The following is a 19,856-nucleotide window of genomic DNA, read 5'->3' on the forward strand; positions in this document are numbered from 1 at the left end:
TACTGTATGTGGTAATGGCATAAATGGATGGCTGGTGTCCAGCTTGAATGTGCATGGCTCTGGTGTGGTAAAGTTGCATACAGATCCCTTTGGGCAGTTCTCTTTATTTAAAAGTCAGAGTATGGTATACTCTGCAGCTGTCTTGTGAGCCATGTGGGCACATGTGTGATTCTGAGGGATCTGCACAGGCCACATGTATCACTGCCCAGCTGCTTCTGCTGCTCTTTCCAATATGTCTACATGCCGTGACCTCATCTATTGAGTTTGTAATTTAAGTGATTATTTTATACTAACAGGCTTTCCATTTGCTCCTTTTTTTAATCTCGTACTCAATTTTGGATTTCTTTACCAAATTTCAAATGACTTCTCTTTTGAAAAAATTTCAAGCTATTCATCTCTTCAGGACACATTTGTGTAATTAGTTCCTGAGTCCTTTGTTAATTTTAATTATTGTTCCCTAGGACCTCTTGTAGGAATTTCTTTGTGAATTTATTGATGCCATATGCTTTCTAAGCTTGCATTGAACTAACTAAATTTGCACCCATCTTCACATCTTTGCAAGTGATTTCCTTCCCCACCCAGGGTAATTATGGATCTGGTTTGTATCACTACAAGTTAGGTGTCTGGTCCATAATTTCATAGTTAGTGTCTGGTCTCTTTTACTCAGCAGAATGTCATTGTGAGTCATACATGTTGGCACACTAGTTAGTGGTTCACTTTTTCTATCACTTTAAAGTTTAATCCAGAGAAGTTGGGTTACACATATGGTGTGAACTTAAGCCTATAAATTCTTCCAATTTCAGGCTCCAGAATTTAAAACTGTTAGTTAGAGAAGCACTTGCATTCTGTCATAGGCAAGGATGGATAGGAGTCTCCTTTTAGAGTCTCCAAGATACCCCCAGCTGAGGGCTTTTTTGCCTCTGTAGTCTTATCTTCTGCCAGGGCCCAGCCTTGGGCCTGGTCTTGTTCCTTGCCTGGGTGAAATCATCAGGCTCACAGGCCAGAGATGGCAGGGCTCCAAGTGCTCCATCTTGGAGCATCCCCTTACAGTCCCTTTCCCTTTCTTTCTGTCAGTTTCCTTCACACCTTCATGCTTTCTAAAGTTGTTTAACTATTTTGCAAATCTTCTAAGTCTTCCATTCCAGAACAGGATTATCTATGCCTGACATTTTCTCTGTTTCTAGAAAGAAAATAGATTATAGAAATAAAATAATTTTAGTATGTAAAAAGGATATATATATATATATCCTTATGGAACTAGTTAGTAATTAGAATAAAGTACCAGGAAGCAGGCTGTTATAATTCATGAGACAGGACATGATTAATTCTGTGTCTGCTATAGAACAGTTGTGGAAGGTGGTCACAGTGAAAGTAAAAGATGAGTAGCTAAGATATATATATATATATATATATATATATATATATATATATATAGTGTTAGAAAGAGGAGATTTTTAAAAAGATTTCTAAAAAATGTTCTGTGTGTGTTTTGACTTCATGTTTTTATCTGAAAACCCATGAAGCTGGAGTTACTATTGGTTGTGAGCCACACCTTGTGGATTGTGGGAATTGAACTCCGGTCTTCGGAAGAGCAGTAGTCACTGTCACTACATTTTCCATACTGTTTTGTCTTGAGGTTCTTCTTAGAAACGAGTTAAAAGACAGAATGTGTGTAAAATGATACGTTGATTCTTTCTTTACAGTTATTCTGAATATAGTTTATTTCCTTATTGGTTTTCTTTGTTAAATATAAACATTATGAAAAAAACTCTTTCTATCTGCTTGGCTGATTGATCAGAATACATTATCACAAATGTTCTTTTGTGGTTTAATTTCCAGATATTGTATGGCCTTTGAAATCTTGGCAGAACTGATGTGCCCCAGCAACAGTGTACAAGTACTTTTCAACTTTCAGTGCAAATGTGTCCAGATGGAGGCATTGTTACGTTGAGAACACCCTAAATTGCAGATATATTGATTGCAGCTGATGCACTGAGCAACATAACTCAGAAACAAAGCATTCTTCAGTGCCTGTTTTGCACGCTTGGTGATTACAGGGTTGGTTGCCTGCCTTGGATGCTGCTCAGAGTCACCAGAGAGAAACATTTAGAAACGACAGCCTTGGAAGGCCCATATATTCAGGAAGGTGTTTTAAATTGTATATTTCTTTCACAGTATCCTAAGGTAGAAATAAATTTGTCTAGCCATTATAAGGAATATATATATATATATATAATATATATATATATATATATGTGTGGTGTGTGTGTGTGTGTGTGTGTGTGTGTGTGTGTGTGTGAGTTTGTGTGTGTGTGTGTGTGTGTGTGTGTGTGTGTGTGTGTGTGTGTGTGTGTTGAGTATAGAGGGAAGCAAGAGCAAGTATGTGGAGTCAGTTCTCTTTTCCCTTTATGTGAGTTCCTATATCCACTGATTTGTCTCATTCATCTCCCATGTATTTTTTACCACAATTTAAAAATGAAGCAAGCATAAATAGTCATTTAACCAAAGGTGATATTCAGAGGTAAAAGAAGCACATAAAGAAGTTACAATTCATTAAAGTTAGTAAATATAAGTTGAAATCAGGAAGAACTATCACTACATATGATTAGAATGGCTGAAATACAGAGTAGTGGTAAGAAGGTAGAAGACACTGGACATCCTGTTTATGGGAATATAAAATGGCAGAAATAGAAAAGAATTTAGAAGTTTCTTTCAAAACTAAAACCATACTAGGAGAACTAGATGTTGCATAGTTAGACATTTAACCCTGAGAAACAACATATACAATTATATAATCTTGAAGACTTACCTATGGGTATTCATAAAGACCTACCTATATGGAAATTCAGGGCATTATTGCTATTCTTTCCTAGAGACAGATTCTCTGTGTAGCTCAAGTATGCCTTGAAATCCAGTCTCCCTCAGCTTCTCAATGCTGGGTCTACAGGCATATACCATCTTGCCCAGCTCTAATACCAATCCCTAGTAGAAAACACTTTCATGTCTGTCATGTCACAGGATGGTGAGAAAGTTGCTCTTAGATCCTTAAGCAACCAAAATCAGCCAATTTTACAACAAGCTGGTTGGACTACCCTAGAATTTATATTGAATGGAAATCCCCAAGCCCAGTCATGTGTGGTCTTCAGTATTCTTGAAGTGACTAGGAAGTGCAGACAAAAGTAGACTAGTTGATTGGATCTAAAGAAACACAAGCTAAATCAATGGGAAGGCATTGTATTTGTGAACAGAAATCTTTAATTTTATTTTGATAATAATGCTCTGCAAAGATTTAATACAATCCTTATGAAAACACCAGCTAGATTTTAGCCCCCAAATTGACAAGTTAGTGCAAAAAACCTTTTGCAAAAACTCCAGAATGACCAAGATATTCTTTGTAGAAGAACAAATTTACATGCCTCATGAATGTGATCTCAAACCTACTAACTGCCTACAATAACCAAGACTGCATTGCTATTGTCAGAAAGATACACATACAGACCATGAAATGTACTTTAGAAAGTAGTTCATGGTCAATTAATGTTTGATAAGGGCATCATAATAATTCAGTGGGGAAGGATGGCCTTTTCCACTGACAACATTGAGATGCTGGCATATATATCTGCCAAGGAAGGAAGCTGCACTCCAAATGGAGCTATGCAGCCTTTGGAGGACAAAGAGTGTGGGTCTTTCTTTGTGATTATGGGTTAGCTGATGGTGGCTTAGCTCTGGAGCCAGAAATATGAACAACAAAGGAAAAATTAGACAAAGTGGGTGCCATTGTGTTTAAAACTGTCACACTTCACAGGGCACCATCAAGATTATGAAAGGTCAGTCTCTAGAAAAAGAGATAGCTGTATGTCATACATCTGAAATCTCATCCAATAGGGAAGCTGTATGCCTGGGAGAAATGGCATCTGGTCAGTCATACCAGGTACACTGCTCTGCAGTCATGAAAAATTTCTCTAAAGGAAGGAAATGCTTACCTGTTGTTGGCCAGGAATTAATTCCTCCCCCTATAACATTTGCATTCATCAAAATTGTCTGACTGTTTGTTACATGTATTTTGTTTTCCCCTTAAGAAGGAGATACATATGCTCTAAAGTAGCAAATGTCAGTCAATATTCCATATTAGTTTCCAAGAGATATCAGGGAGTAGTGGGGACTGTGGCCAACTTCAGATTACGACTTTGAGGCAGTTGTTCTTCAATGTTAGCCAATTCCAGCAAAAACTGTGAGGTTGTATCTCCTAGGAATGCCATGGGCTATACCCATAAAGTCTTAACAACATGACTTCTTAAATATGAGCTGAACAAAGATGAGGACAATGGACATGCTAACATTCATGGAGAAATCTCAAGAGGCCTCAAGCCTACACAAAAACTACGGGCACCCAAGGATGCTGATAGGGGAGAAATAGTCTTTTGCAGAGAAGAGCACACCAACTGGTTATCCAACACCAAATGGTCAGCCCTGAAGACATTCAAGTATCATTATGCAGACTATCTCGTTATGTTTACACATTATAAACATATATACACATATATACTGAAATATGTATTTAACAACAATTGAAGAAAAAAGAGGTCAGGAATTTGGAAGAGAGCAAGGAGGGTATAGAGAGGGTTTGGATGGAGGAACAGGGAAATGATGTGATTATATAATAATTTCAAAAATTGACATTAAAACTATTTTGCAGGTCCAATTTAATTTTTCACAAAATACAATATCCTGAGTTTTTCTAGAAATTCTTTCAATATATTTTTAATTGGCAACAAATTTAGGACTGTTGAGTGCAGAACTGCCACATTTTAAGCTTAAGAACTCGGTTCCCTCCTCCAAACTCTGACAGCCATGTGCTCTCCATTCACTCACTGAGAGGCCTCATAGCATCCTGACTTCTAATTACTCATGTAGAGATGCACATTTCTAATCCTTTCACAATCACTCGAGCCAGTGCTGCCCTTAAAGATATATCGCATGCCACAAGATTGCTTTGAGATTTTGTGTGTTAGGGACAAGTGAGCTCAGTTAGGGCAGAGAGCTCAGTTTTAAGACTATGTTTTATTCATCTGTCTAAAACATTATCATCTTGATATGAAATTAACATGAAGGCATTGAGCAGATGTCCTTGTTGTATGTATGTGCATCCTGGCACTAGGGAAATGTCCAGAGATCTACAAGGATGACCCCAACTAATAATCTAGGTAATACTGGAGAGGCTACCTTAAAAGCCCTTCTCCATTAATGAGATTGATGACTGCCTTATATGTCAACCTAGTGCCCTCATCCAGTAGCTGATGGAAGCAGACGCAGACACTCAAAGCTAAACACTGAGCTGAACCCTGGAATCTAGTTGCAGAGAGAAAGGAGTGATGAGCAAAGGGGTTAAGAACAGGCTGGAGAAACCCACAGAAACAGATGACCTGAACAAGGGGTTGCTCATGGACCCCAGACTGATAGCTTGGAGACCAGCATAGGACTGACTGTCCCAGACCCCCTGAAGGAAGAAGTCAGTTTGGAGGTCTGGACAAACTACAGAGCCACTGGTAGTGGATCAGTATTTACCCCTAGTACAAATAAACTTTGGGTGCCCTCTCCATATAGAGGGATACTCTCAAAGCATAGACACACTGGGGAGGGTCTAGGCACTGCTCCAAATGATATGACAGACTTTGAAGATCCCCTAAGGAAGGTCTCACCATCCCTGGGGAGCAGAAAGGGTTTGGGATAGGAGGTAGGGGGTAAGGGAGGAGGGGTGGGAGAGGGAACTGAGATTGACATGTAAAACAAGCTTGATTCTAATTTAAATAAAAAAAACAAAAAACATGAAGTCATTGAAATGTTTTAATGCAGTAGAACAAGATATGTGATTAAGAAATCCCAGAAATCAGAGCCTTGTACCACTCATCTACACCCTGTTCCCTGCAAGCATTGTCCAGATATGAGTTACCTTTACAGGCTGCCCTAAAAGACAGGCAGCCTAGGCATGAGCCAACTCATCACTGCACAATGCTGGCATGTCTCCACATCAACTAACAATATTTCAGTTCCTCTGTAGCCTATGCTTGGCTTAGGCTGCCATGTGGTGAATGAACTCTCTGAGACTGGCACAGCTGTCACCAAACAAGTCATATAGTCTCAAACCTGTTTATTTTTACATCAGTTCTTAATTCTAACATATTACTCCCTATTTTTTTCCATCCTCAGTGTCTTGTGATCCATTCATGAGATTGGTCTTGACTAATTGCTCATGAACCCACATAAATGTTCATATCCATGTATGTGCTTAATATAAGCTTCATGCACCTGCAGGAAGCCTTGTGATTTAGTTTGTATCCTCTTTCATTCTTGAAATGCAAGCTAATGGAATGAAGACAGTGAGTTCAAGGCAGAGCTACATTACATACTCTTGTATCAAAGCAACTGAGATATTTTACTAACTGTGGCAAATACTGAATGAAGATACCCCTCGGTAATCACAGAGGATTGTTTGGAGACCCTGTCCCCGGGACATCAAACACTGTGCTGCTTAAAATTCATATAAAATGGCATGAGTGGCAGAGAGCTCATTGTGCCTCATTCTCTAGGTCATCTCTAGACTATTTGTCTTTACTACTGGGCTCATTGCTGTGACAAAATACCTGACAACAAAAGCAATGTAAAGAAGGAAGGCTTTATTTTGACAATGGTTTGAGGATGTTGTCTATAATGGAACAGAAGTCATGGTAGCAGAGCATGATGGGAGTGCTCATACTGCATCTGTAGATACAGTGCAGAGACATGAATGCTGCTGTTCATGCGTCTCTGCAACCCAGGATCCAGCCTATTGATGGGAGTGGTCACATAGGACCCAGCCTATTGAATGGTGCTGTCCACATTCAGTGTGGGTCTTCCTACCTTAGTTGAAACTGTCTGGAAATACAGTCACACCCAAAGGCTTATCTCCTAGCTGCTTCTAAGTACTGTAAAGTTGACAATCAGAGTTAACCAGCACCAGTCCACCCTTTTCCAATTGGACACACAAACATCCTTTTTAAATAACAGCCTTCCATCTCTGATTCTTGTAACTTCATAGCCATCTTACAATGCAAAATGTATCCAATCCTATTTCAAAGTCTCCATAGAGTTTAACAGTTCCAAGAATGTTTGAAGGTCTGAAGTCTCTTCTAAGACTCACAGAAACGTAGCCATGAGCTCTGATAAAATAAAAAGTGACATAATTCCAATATACAGTGGCACAGTATTATTCTTTTGCTTAAATTAGAAATAAAGAAGGGGCACAGGATGAGGCATGAGACTAAGAGAATACATTAACCAGTTTAATATATCACAGAGAGCAAGTGAAAGAGAAATATAAGAGAGGAGGAGAAGAGGCAGAGAGAGAAGAGAAGAAAGAGAAGAGGGTGTAAGTGGTCAGACGTCTGTCTTTTAAAAGGGTCCTCTACACCTGTGTGCAGACTTAGTTCCCATGGAACACTGAGCTGACCAGGGTACTGCCTGAGTGGATTCTGCCAGGTAACAGGCAGGCCAGCGTATTGCCTGAACCTTTCACACAGAATAAACATTTCCAGACCCAAAAGGAAGAATTGGACATAGTAAGGTAAGATCAGATAAGAACAAGATTATAACACAGAAGGAAAAACACCAACCCCTACAGCTCTATGTCTGGCATCTGTGGTTCCAACAGGCTTGAATAGTTCTACGCTTCCTTTTTTAGAGTACTTGTAAACTTCTCAACAGATTCATTCATGCAATGTCATCGCAGGACCTGCTTGCAGGCATCATATTGTGCCACACATTACCTGGCCTTAGAAGTTTTCTAAAAGCTTAGGGAAAAAACCTTCCATGGCCCTGGAACTCTTACATCTTTCGTGCTTATAAGCTAGGTACTGTGTGAATGATGCTGTCATGTTCACATCTCTACATGGCCCTCTGAGGAATGCTGTCTTGGGAGATGTTTCAGAAGTCATCTCAGAGGGCTTATGGTCCAAATTAAGTGCTTATTACCCATTGAGGTGGGCCGTCTGACAAACAGGTTGTGTTTCCCAGCAACTGGGGCCTCCCTTCCATGCTCTCTGACCTGAGAAAGAGAGAACAGGTGCTCCTTGAAAACTCTTCTTCTACAATAGAGGAATTAAACACCAAACAGCAATGATACCCCACATTAGCAGAGGCCCTGTATCATAGGGAGTCAATGCTCAAGTGTGAAGAAAGACATGCATTCCTTCCATGAAGCAGACCATCTTTCTTTTATTTTTCAGGTTTTTTTTTCCTTTTTCAATTTAAATTAGAAACAAGCTTGTTTTACATATGAATCCCAGTTCCCTCTCCCTCCCCTCTTCTACTGTCTCCCACCAACCCTGAATCCCATCCCCTTTCTGCTCTCCAGGGAGGGTGAGGCCTTCCATAGGGGGGTCCTCAAAGTCTGTCATATCATTTGGAGTAGGGCCTAGACCCTACCCCATGTGTCTAGGCTGAGAGAGCATCCCTCTTTGTGTAGTGGGTTCCCAAAGTCCATTCATGTACTAGGGATAAATACTGATCCACTACCACAGGCCACATAGAATAACCAGACCTCCAAACTGACATCCTCATTCAGGGGGTCTGGGACAGTCAGTCCTATGCTGGTTTCCGAGCTATTAGCCATGAGCTCCCCCTTGTTCAGATCAGCTGTTTCTGTGGGTTTCTCCAGCGTGGTCTTGGCCCCTTTGCTCATCACTCCTCCCTCTTTGCAACTGGATTCCAGGAATTCAGCTCACTGTTTAGCTATGGGTGTCTGTTTCTGCTTCCATCAGTTACTGGATGAAGGCTCTAGATTGGCATATAAGGTATTCATCAATCACATTACCTGAGAAGTGCATTTAAGGTAGCCTCTCCATTATTGCCTAGATTGCTAGTTGGGGTCATCCTTTTAGATCTCTGGACATTTCCCTAGTGCCAGATTTCTCTTTAAACTTATAATGGCTCCCTCTATTATGGTATCTCTTTTCTTGTTCTCCTCTATTCTTCCCTTCCTGCTCCCTTAAGTCCTCCTCTCCCCCTCTCTTCTCCTCTTCTCTTTCTCCTAGCTCCCTCTCCCCTCCATCCATGCTCCTAATTTTCTCAGGAGATCTTGTCTTGTTCCCCTTCTCCAGGGGACCATGTATGCCTCTCTTAGGGTCCTCCTTGTTTACTAGCTAATCTGGCAGTGTGGACTGTAGGCTGGTAATCCTTAACTCTATATCTAAAATCCACATATGAGTGAGTACATACCATGTTTGTCTTTTTGTGCCTGGGTTGCCTTGCTCAGGATGGTTTCTTCTAGTTCCATCTAGTTGCCTGCGAATTTCAAGATCCCATTTTTTTCTGCTGAGTAGAACTCCATTGTGTAAATGTACCATTTTCTCTATCCATTCTTCAGTTGAGGGGCATCTAGGCTGTTTCCAGTTTCTGTCTATTACAAATAGTGCTGCTATGAACATCGTTGAATAGATGTCCTTGTTGTATGAATGTGCTTCTTTTTGGTATATGCCTGAGAGTGGAATTGCTGGATCTTGGGGTAGACTGATGCCCATTTTCTTGAGGAGTCTCCATACTGATTTCCAAAGTGGCTGTACGAGTTGGCACTCTCACCAACAGTGGTGGAGTGTTCCCCTTTCTTCATCCAAAGTCTTAATGGGAAATTTTTTGCTGTTGTTTCATTTTTGTCCAGGCATGTGTGCTTGTGTGTGTTTGTGTGTGTGTGTGTGTGTTGTGTGTGTGTGTGTGTGTGTGTGTGTGTGTGTATGTAGTAGTAGTAGTAGTAGTAGTAGTAGTAGTAGTAGTAGTAGCAGTAAAAATGGATAACCTCTAGCTACACTGTTTGTTTTTCTTTTCTTCTGGTTTTCTGTTTCTGTACTTTCTAAAGTAAAATGTAAACACCTTTTAAATAAATGTGGAACCAAGTAAAGTGTCAAGGGATCTGGATCAGCCCTCACCACACCCGGGACTTAATAATGAACTAAGTGCCAGAAACAAAGCCCCTGCTTTCCACTCATGTGTAATCAAGTGCATCTAGAATGTTGCTGAAACTACTTGTCTGACCCAATCTCATACTCATCAATCATTTCATGGTAACAAATTACCCTAGTGGCCTAACTTTCCTTCCTGGAAAGGAGAGGCCATTGCCTTTGGCCAAGGACAGTACTAGGGTCTAAGCGAAATAGAAGAACACACAGATACAAAGTGCCTCTGATGATGACTATCACAACTATTGCTATTATCAGAGGAGGATGATGGAAACAAAACACAATTCATCCATAAGATGTGCATGTATTTCAGTGGGCACAGCACTGCTCCAGTAAGCCATTTTGTTTGAAAATTTTAAAGTATATAATATTTTCTTATGCTTGGCATCTGTGTCATTTGTAACAGTATTGAAGCTTGAGGGATCATTAGGAAAAAGTCACTGCTATTGCAATGATGTCACAGATGTCTGAGAAATTTGGCTGGCTTTCAGAGTTTTCAAAGTAATTAACTGGGGAGTGAAGTAATTGTTAGTAAATCTCAGAGTTAGCATGTGTGGCCTGGCTGTTGCCATGTAGCAGGCTCTGCTTGTGTCCTACTCTCCTGATTGGCTGATCCAGGCATAGTGCCATGAAGTGGCTAAAGAACAACACTAGTGCTTATTTCTGCACTTGCATTTCCTGTCTATCTGCAGAAAAGCACAGCCAGTGCACCCCTAATAGATGCAAAAGCTGAGCTTATGGACAGAAAGTGAACAAAATGAACCTTCTACCTGCTCACAGAGCTCATATGTGGTGGGGAATTACTGTGAGCTTAGCTCAGCCTCTGCTTTCCCAAGTCCACCATTTTCTTTATCAGGCCATCCTTTATCTCAGGGCATGTATTAGATAAGATAACCAGCACCAAAGACAATGAACCCATCCAGGACTTTCTAGAATGTGCCACCTCCACTGTCATCTCCACTCTTAACTCTAGCCAGTACCTCCTTTATGAATGAATACCAACCAAGGACAACCATGCAGGAATGGTCACCACTACTCCTATGTTCCGCCTTGAGATGAGTAGGAAACTAGAGAAGGCAAGATTCTTCTGATTTCTGGGACTTGCTAAAGAACCCATCCCATATTTCCTAAGAAGAGGACCAATTCTCTAAAAAAGAATTCTGAGCAATTTTGTAATGAACAGCTCTTCCTGGAGCTCCTCCCTCTGTTGTAGTCATTGTTCCCTTGAGTGAGCAGGGTGGGAGGTTGTCTCCTGGGTCCTTATTCATAAGGTGCCACCTAAGCCAGTGGACTCTGGGTGCAGCAGTGTTCCTGCTTCACTGTCTGCTGCACTGTGATCTGAGCTCTTCTTTTGCTGTATACTGCTTGTCTGCTCAATACTGAAAATCCTTCTTTGTACAAGTCAAGGGCAATGCCAGGATGACTGGAACAAGGTGGCATTTAGCAGGCAACAATCACAAACTATCTCAAGACAATTTCCTTTTCTTTTTTCAAGAGCTTCTTATTTGTTTTGAGATTATAATATCCTCTCTCCAAACAATGCCTTATACCCCTCCCCACTCTCCTTCAAATTCATGGCCTCTTTTTTCACATTAATTGTCATTTCATGCATATATGTATTTGTATGTGCATATGTATTTCTAAATATAATCTGTTCAGTCCATTTGTTTTTTGTATGTGTGTTTGTAGGGCTGACCTTCTGGCATTGGACAACCAATTGGTGTACTTTTACCTGGAGACAACTGCCTCTCCCATTTCCAGCTTTACTCCGTCACCTGTAGTTCTTTATGTAGTTTTGAGGCCTCATGGGCTTTTCTCCATCCGGTGTTGTATGTTCTTTGCTCTCATGATTGTTCAGCTTGTGTTTGAACAGTCATTACTGAGAACCCATGGGTACCGATTCTGATGTCACTAGGAGACACCATCTCACAACAAATTCCCTGATCCTTTGGCTTTTACATTCTTTCTGCCCACTCTTCCACTACATTCCCTGAGCATTAGTTGTAGTTTTAGGAGTGTTTTGTAGATGTATCCATTGGGAGTGGGCTCCACAATTCTGCACTTGGATTGGTTGTGGTTTTCTGAAATGGTCTCTACATGTTGCAAAGAAAAGTTTTCTTGATGAGGGGGTGAAGATTACACATGCCTATGGTATAAGGATAAGTTTTATAAAATATTGTTAGGGATTATGCTATCTTAGCAAATTAGTGGCTTTAGACTCTCTTTCAGCAACCATGACTTAACTAACAGTGAGTAGTTTGCTAGGTTTCCAGTACTAGTCATGGTATCTATTGTTGAGCGGGTTTATGTCCAATTAGAGAGATGTTGGTTACTGCCAAGTTATGTGTGACACTACTTCACCTGTAGGGTTATTGTGCCATATTGGTAGTTGTTGTGATTTATAGGTGTTAAAGTTGGGTAGGATTGTTGGTTTCTTCCTTCTTTTGGAAACATTCATGAGGCCTTCTGGTTCCATGGAAGGAAGTCCTCAGGGAGGGAACATTCATGTCCAGCTCAGGGCTCTCTGGGCCCTGTTTCTGAAGTGCATGTTATCTTAAGCAGTAGGCACTTAACATATGCTGATGAGGGTAAACAAGGGTAATATCAATAGTCTGTAGGTTTTTGGAGTCTCAGAGACAACAGTGAGCAACAACTCAAAAGAGGGCTTCTCATCTGGTATTGGGACTTTTTCTAGGTAGTCTTTGGTACTTGGAGGGAGAGCCATCCCAAGATGAGAAAAATTCATTAAAACTATGTGTGTATGGGCTGGAAAGATGGCTCAGCCTTTAAAGACTAGGCTCACAACCAAAAAATATAAAACTATATATGTATATTGATACATCAAATCATGTGCCTTGTAGGTTGTTATTTTAGTTTTTGTTGTTTATTTGAGTAAATAGTTAATAGCATGATTCATTGAGGCTTTTTCACACATCCATAATGCTGTTTTATCCATCTCCCTCCCCCTTCCCAATAAGGCTTGTTTACAGCTAAGCTCAGTCTCCTTGGCATCCAGCCAGGCGCCATCTTGGGGCTGTGGCTCCCCACACTTCCCTAAGGAACTCCTCTTTTTCTATTTCCCCCATCATATTATTAGCACCATACTATTCCCCCTCACTTTCCTCACACTTTCTTCTGTATTTACCTCCCTTTCCCTCTTTAAGGAGCCCCACTCTTCCATTTCTCTTATCACACTATTTGTAGTCTGCTATTCCCCTCTTTATATCTCTCCACCACCACCTCCCATCCTGAAACTTTATTTTCCTGGATTCTGTAGTTACTACTGGCTATATAGTCATATCTGAGGATTTGGAGCTAGGAGCCTCCAATAAGAGAGAATACTCCATGTAACCATGTGCATTTCTTTTTGGGTCTGGATACCTCATACAATATTATCTATTCTAGTTCCATCCATTTATCTGCAAATTTCACACATTCACTTCTTTTCAAAAGTGAGTATTCCATAGTGTATATGTACCATATTTTCCTTATCTATTAATCTGTTGCAGGATATTAGCTTTTTTCCATTTCCTAGTTATTGTGAATAGAGAAGCCATAAATATGACTAAGCAAGTATCTGTGCAGTAGGAAGTCAGGTCCTTTGGACACATGCTGAGAAGTGGTATAGGTAGGACATATGGTAAGTTTGTTTTCAGTGTTTTGAGATTTCTCCACACATATTTGTTTCCATAGTGTCTTCACCAGTTTGCAGTCACACCAGTAGTGTATGGGGGTTCACTTTACTCCACATCTCCTCCAGCATTTTTCTTGGTTGTTCCATTGATCTTTGGCATTCTGACTGGGATCAGAGGAAATCTCTAAGTTCATTGGATTAATGTTTTAATTAACTTGTTAACTGCTGGGAACTATAGACTTTTATATACATTTATTTCTTAGCTATTTTTTTCATTTTGAGAACTCTTAGTTCATGCCCCAGGTCCAATTTTTTAAATGGGTCATTTGTGTTTTCTGTTTGTTTGCTTGCTTTGGCCAGTTTGTTGTTGTTGTTGACTTTTCAGGTTTTGAGTTATTCTGTGACTTCTTCTTTACCTGCTGGATAGTTTTATAACTGCACATAAGCATTTTAGTTTCATAAAGTCCCACTTGTCAACTACTGATCATAAACCTTGAGCAAATGGAGCCCTACTCAGAAAGTTCACGTTTTCTTCTAGCAGTTCCAGTGTTTCGGGTTCTGAGTTTAGGCCTTTGATCCATTTGGAGTTAGTTTTTGTGCAAGGGGATAGATGGATAGATAGATAGATAGATAGATAGATAGATAGATAGATAGATAGATAGATAGGTAGGTAGGTAGGTAGGTAGATAGATAGATAGATAGATAGATAGATAGATAGATAGATAGATAGATTAGAGCCTAATTTCATTCTTTCTGCATGTAGACATTCAATTTTCCCAGAACTATGTATTTAAGATTCTTTCTTTTCTCTGGCTTATATTTTGGCATCCTTTATCAAGTATTAAGTAGCTGGAATTACATATTAGGAACTTTGATTTTGCTCCATTTGGTCTACATGTCTGATTTTGTACCAGTACCGTATTGTTTTTATTACTATTTCTCTGTAATATATCTTAAGAGTTAGGATGGTAATATCTCCAGCACCATTACTTTTACTCAAAATTGTTTTCTCTATCCATGGTCTTTTGTGGTTTCATATGAATTTTACAATAGTTTTATTTCTTATTTCTGAAAAGAATGACACAGGAGTTTTGATTGGAACTGCACTGAATCTATAAATAGTTTTTGGCAGAATGGTCATTTTTAGAGTGTTAATTCTACTAATCCATGAGCATGGAATGTTAAAGACATTTTCTGCCAAAAATATTTCTATTATCCACTTGTCTGTTCTAGTACACCTGTTCTGGTCAGTTCTTTTGTCAGCTTGACAGAAGCTAGAGTCATCTGGAAAGACAGAACCTTAATTAGGAAAATATATCCATCAGATTGACCTTTTGGCATGTCTGTTGAACATTTTCGTAACTCATGATTTATTTGGGATCTGTCCTGCCCACTGTGGGTGGTACAAGTCCTTGACAGATGGTCCAGGGTTGTATAAGAAACAAACTGAGAAAGCCATGAGGAGCAAGCAACTAAGCAGCAGTCCTCCATGGACTCTGTTTCAATTGTTGCCTTGAATTCCTGCCCTGACTTCCCTTAATGATGGAGTGCAACCTGTGAGTTGAAATGAACCCTTTATTCCTCAAGTTGCTTTTAGTCATGGTCTTTATCACAGCAATGGAAAGTGAACTCAGAGAAAAATTGGTACCAGGAAGGTGTGATATAACTGTGGCAGTCCCAACTATTTTGTGTTTGGAGAATTTGGGTGGCATTTAGAACTTTTGGCTGGAAGAGCTGTTAAGTACCCTGAGCTTAATGGGCAGATCTGTAAGAGCTTGGAAGGTGAGAATGTTGAGGATAATGCAGACAATGAGGGCCTGGTTTGTGACGTTACAGTGGGAAGCAAAGATTATCAGAAAGAGCCATTTAGGTGGTGTTTTCATTTGGGAGTCAGTTGGAGTTAGGAACTTGCTGTGGTTGACAAAAACCTAGCATAATTAAAGGGAAACCTTCATTATACTGGAGCTGTTGAATCTACTAAACCCTAGTTGAAAAATTATTGGTGACTAAGAAAAGACCAGAATCATCAAGAAGAAATCATCTTGGAGTATTTCCCAGGGTCAGAAAACAGAAGCTGTGGCCCAGAGAAGACCTACGCTTAATCTCATGCTGGCAGCCAAACTTGGTAATGTGTAGGAGTCTCCCAGGTGGTACTGGTTTTGGCGCCATGAGAGACACAGGATCAAAGGGGTCATGGAGAACAGAAAGGTATGGTGCCATGTGACAAGGTTGAGTCCCTAAAGAGAGGCCTGGAGGCCATGAGTGAAGATGAAGCTGTTGACACACCGAAATATTAAAGATGCCAGTGCCATAGGATGACCAACAAGGACAATGGCAGTGTGGCCTGGAGCAATCCTGAGCCTAGAAGACAATCTGTGTGTGCTTCAGGTTTCAGAGCTTGATCAGGGGAGCTCAAGTGAATTTTGATTTTCATGGATTGTGAGTGTTCCCTGTGTCTTTCCTCTTAGAATAAAAAGTTGTAAAGAATTTTTTGATTTTACAGGAGCCCACAGTTGGGAGACTTTTGACTTTTAAAGAGATGTATATTTTAAAGAGACTAAACTTTTAAAGTATTTGATATTTTGGTAAGACTCTGGGACTTTTAAAAGTTATTTTATATTTTATATTGGAACACTGGTATTAACATGAGATCTTGGGGAATAACTCAGAATGGAAAGTTTCCTGGCTTAATAGTGATGTTTCTGTGCCAAGATGACAAGAGGTCAGTTGTACTCTTAGTTTTAGCGACTTGGGCCACGCTGTCATCTTAGAAAAGCAAACTAGGAAACATCATTTTTCCCCTCTATCTCCTCTCCTTTCTCAAAGGCCTAATTCTTAGTGCCACTCACTTATTTGACAGTTGGTAGATAGATGTGAAAAAGAGAGGATATTTACCAAGGGCTTTGTTTTCCAAGCCTTAGGAGAAGCTCCATAGTGCTGCCCTCTCCTGAGCTGATGCACCCACCATAGCAAGATGTGAAGGCTGCAGAAAGCAGAAGACTTGGTTCTGTGATGAGCCATGGGCACCTCAGATGGACAGGTGACTTGCTGTCAATTTAACAGCATGACATGATGTAAATAAGAAATCTGTAAACCAAATCATGTCTCCTGCTGGCTGTTGAATTCCTAATATCACACGAAATAATGCCTGTCAGTGCATTTAGAATATAAATATTGTGTTTTGCACATTTAGTCAATATTTTCAAGAAAGTTTCTTCATGCTGATTTGGAGAAATCAGGAAGCCTTCTCTGGGTTCCTAAACACATTCACAGTAGGCACTTAATAGCTGTTTATTGCATGTAGGTGGCTGCCCAAGCCACAGCACCTGTATTAATAGCTCATGAAGATACACTCATGCAGCGTCTCATTTGGAGAATGACAGTTGACTAAATGCATGACTAGCTTCTTTAAAGAACACGGTTCATTATCTATGCAACATCCTTAATATCCAGAAGTTCTTGGCACATTTTAAATTTAAGAAAACCAGAAAATAAGAAAGATGTAGTTGAAGTGCCATCACTATGTGAGAACAGAACAGTGGTAATCTACGTCTGACTCTGTTAATGTGTGTGAGGGGCCAAGTGAAGTGTATAAAGTGCCTAGTACCCATCCCCTGCTTTTAGACACTTTTTATTTCTTTGATGGTTGAAGTCTGGAAAAGGACAAATGACTCTAATCATTTTGATCCCTTTTCGTGGAGCCATGCCAGCAAATCCAATACTTTGTGAATGGTGCTAAGACTTGGAGCTTGAATAAAAAGAAAAGAAATTGAAATAGGGATCACTTTTTTCTTGGGGTTTCATAAACGTGTTGAGTATGGTATTTCTAGAGACACTAATGAGTGTCGTAGTCCTAGGCCATCACCTTATGGATGATGCTTGTCTGTTCTGCAACAATGAGGAACAGCATAGGTTTTCGAAAATTATTGGACCTGCTAACTGTTGTGTGAACACATGTGGGGTAAGGAGACCTTGGGGCCTCATTTGGATGAAAAATGTCTCTAAAAATCTTAACATATTACAAGGCAAATTGATGGAATGCTTTCATTCTTATAGATGTTGTGTAGACTGTGGAGGCCAAAGCAAAGTGTGCTATTTAGCATGTATCTAATGGAGCTCATGCTATCATCTGCTCTTCCTAAAGAAGGTTCATTATGAAGTTGCATTGCTTTCATCAAATGAATCTCTAATATGAGAAAGGGACAGGAAGAGAAAGTGGGGGAGGATTTCATTGTAGTGAAAAGTCAGCATTGGACAGAAATTAGCATCTGAAAATTCTCTCAATTTGGATATATTAATTCTGTAAAACTTTGTAATGATATCTAATTTTAATTTAAAATTTCAATTATTTTTATTAACAAAAGTTGTTCTTTGACAACTTTAGACATGTATGTAATACATTATAATCACTTTCATTCCTTTACCATCTCTCATCTCGCTCCCAACCCTGTCAACTTACCTCCTCCAGAAAGGTTCCCTTCCCACATTCATGTATTTATATTTTACTCTGTAACCCACTGAGTTTAACTGGGGTTATCTGTGTGAACATGGATATAAAACTATCCAATGGCCTAGTGAATTCACCAGTAATTACACATCTGAAAATAGGAATTCTCCTTCCCCAAGAATCTTTCAGGAGCCAACACATCAGCAAGGATGGGTAAGACCCCATGGGCACTCCTGTCACCTGTTACTGGCTGTTGACATGTCTAATCTTGTGCCCGCCCAGTGCAGAACACACAGCTGCTGTGTATTCATGATTGCAATGGGTGTGTCATATCCAGAATTTTGCCACCACCCTTCCACCTATTTATTAGTTCTTACATTTTTTTCCTGCACCTTCTGTGATTGTCCCTGAGTTTTATACATACTGCAGTTAGAGCTGATCACTGAACCATCCCCATTTCCAGCACTTTGAGCAGCAAAGTGTCTTTGAATTCAGTGCTATTCATTGTACAGAGAAGATTCTCAATTTAAGGCTGAGGATAGCATGTATCTACGTGCATAAATATGAGTGTTCAGAAGGCACTACGTCAATTTAGGTAATGAATAGTACAGTTTCCCTAGGGCCTATGATCTCCCCAGCTGTGAATTTCTGACCAGGTTTACAGTACCAGGCATAAAAATCCCTCCTGCAGTGTGGAACTTAAATCAAGTCAGAGAGCAGTTGGTTACCTCTGTAACAATTGTGGTATTGTCTCACCAGTAGCCACACCTTGCCTGATGACATGGTATTGTAGTTCTAAGTGTTCACAGCTGGATAAAACACTAAAGCAGGTTCTTTCCCAGAAATCTAAGTAACACTTTCTGCTCTTATTACAGCTGGAGAGTAGGAAGAAGCTGTCAGCTTAGTTCCTGCTGTTTTTTTTTTTTTCTGTATCTTGCCACGATGGTGTCTTCCACAATAGGGTCTTATCAACTAGTTCTGGTGGGCAATTAAGAAGGAAGTGATGGTAGTTTGCTAAGGGTTTTACATTTTTTGCCACCAGTTACATTTGTAGACACTTATCCATCACTAAGAGAAAATAAACATGATAGAGCTGAAACTAGAAAAAGATAGCTTCGTATGCTCTTTCCTGACTTCTGTCCTTTGGCCTCATTCCATTCCTCATCATTTCTTAGCATTAGCATCTCATGATCTCCTTTCCAAGTGTTATACCACACAAACACACACATACATGCACACACACACACACACACACACACACACACACACACACTTTACATGTATTTGTAATATGCTTACAAGATAGTACACATATACCTATACATATACGTATACACATACACATACACACACACACACACACACACACACACACACACACACACACACACACATATATATATATATATATATATATATATATGATTCACGTGTGTGTGTGTGTGCTGATTATTTTGGTTAACTTTCCTCCTATTTCATCCATCTCCATCCCTTCTTATTATCTTTTTAATTAATTACAAATTAAAATGAGACATTTTAATGTCTGAATTTCTTAACTCATCTAAAAATGATAAAAGGCTACCTATATAATATATCTCAGTGAAAATAAAAATATTATTAAAACTTAAAACTTTTTAGCACAATGACACTGATTTGCATGTTTGAAGATGTCGTTAAATGATGGCTTAATGAATGATAAATGAATTTCATATGAATGTCTACATTCATTCTGTTGTGATAGGAAAATTTGGTTAAACTAAAACAGGCCTGAAATGAAAACTTTTCCCAA

The 19,856-nt window shown here is 39.7% G+C and overlaps 1 protein-coding gene across 1 annotated transcript in view; it reads left to right on the forward strand.

Annotated features, from left to right (window-relative positions):
• The window catches only part of Gabrg3 (gamma-aminobutyric acid type A receptor subunit gamma3), a 570,299-nt gene that overhangs the window by 363,331 nt on the left and 187,112 nt on the right, over nt 1-19,856 (forward strand). The window lies entirely within an intron of this gene.

This window comes from Cricetulus griseus, chromosome 3, assembly GCF_003668045.3.
Source record: "Cricetulus griseus strain 17A/GY chromosome 3, alternate assembly CriGri-PICRH-1.0, whole genome shotgun sequence".
NCBI lineage: Eukaryota > Metazoa > Chordata > Mammalia > Rodentia > Cricetidae > Cricetulus > Cricetulus griseus.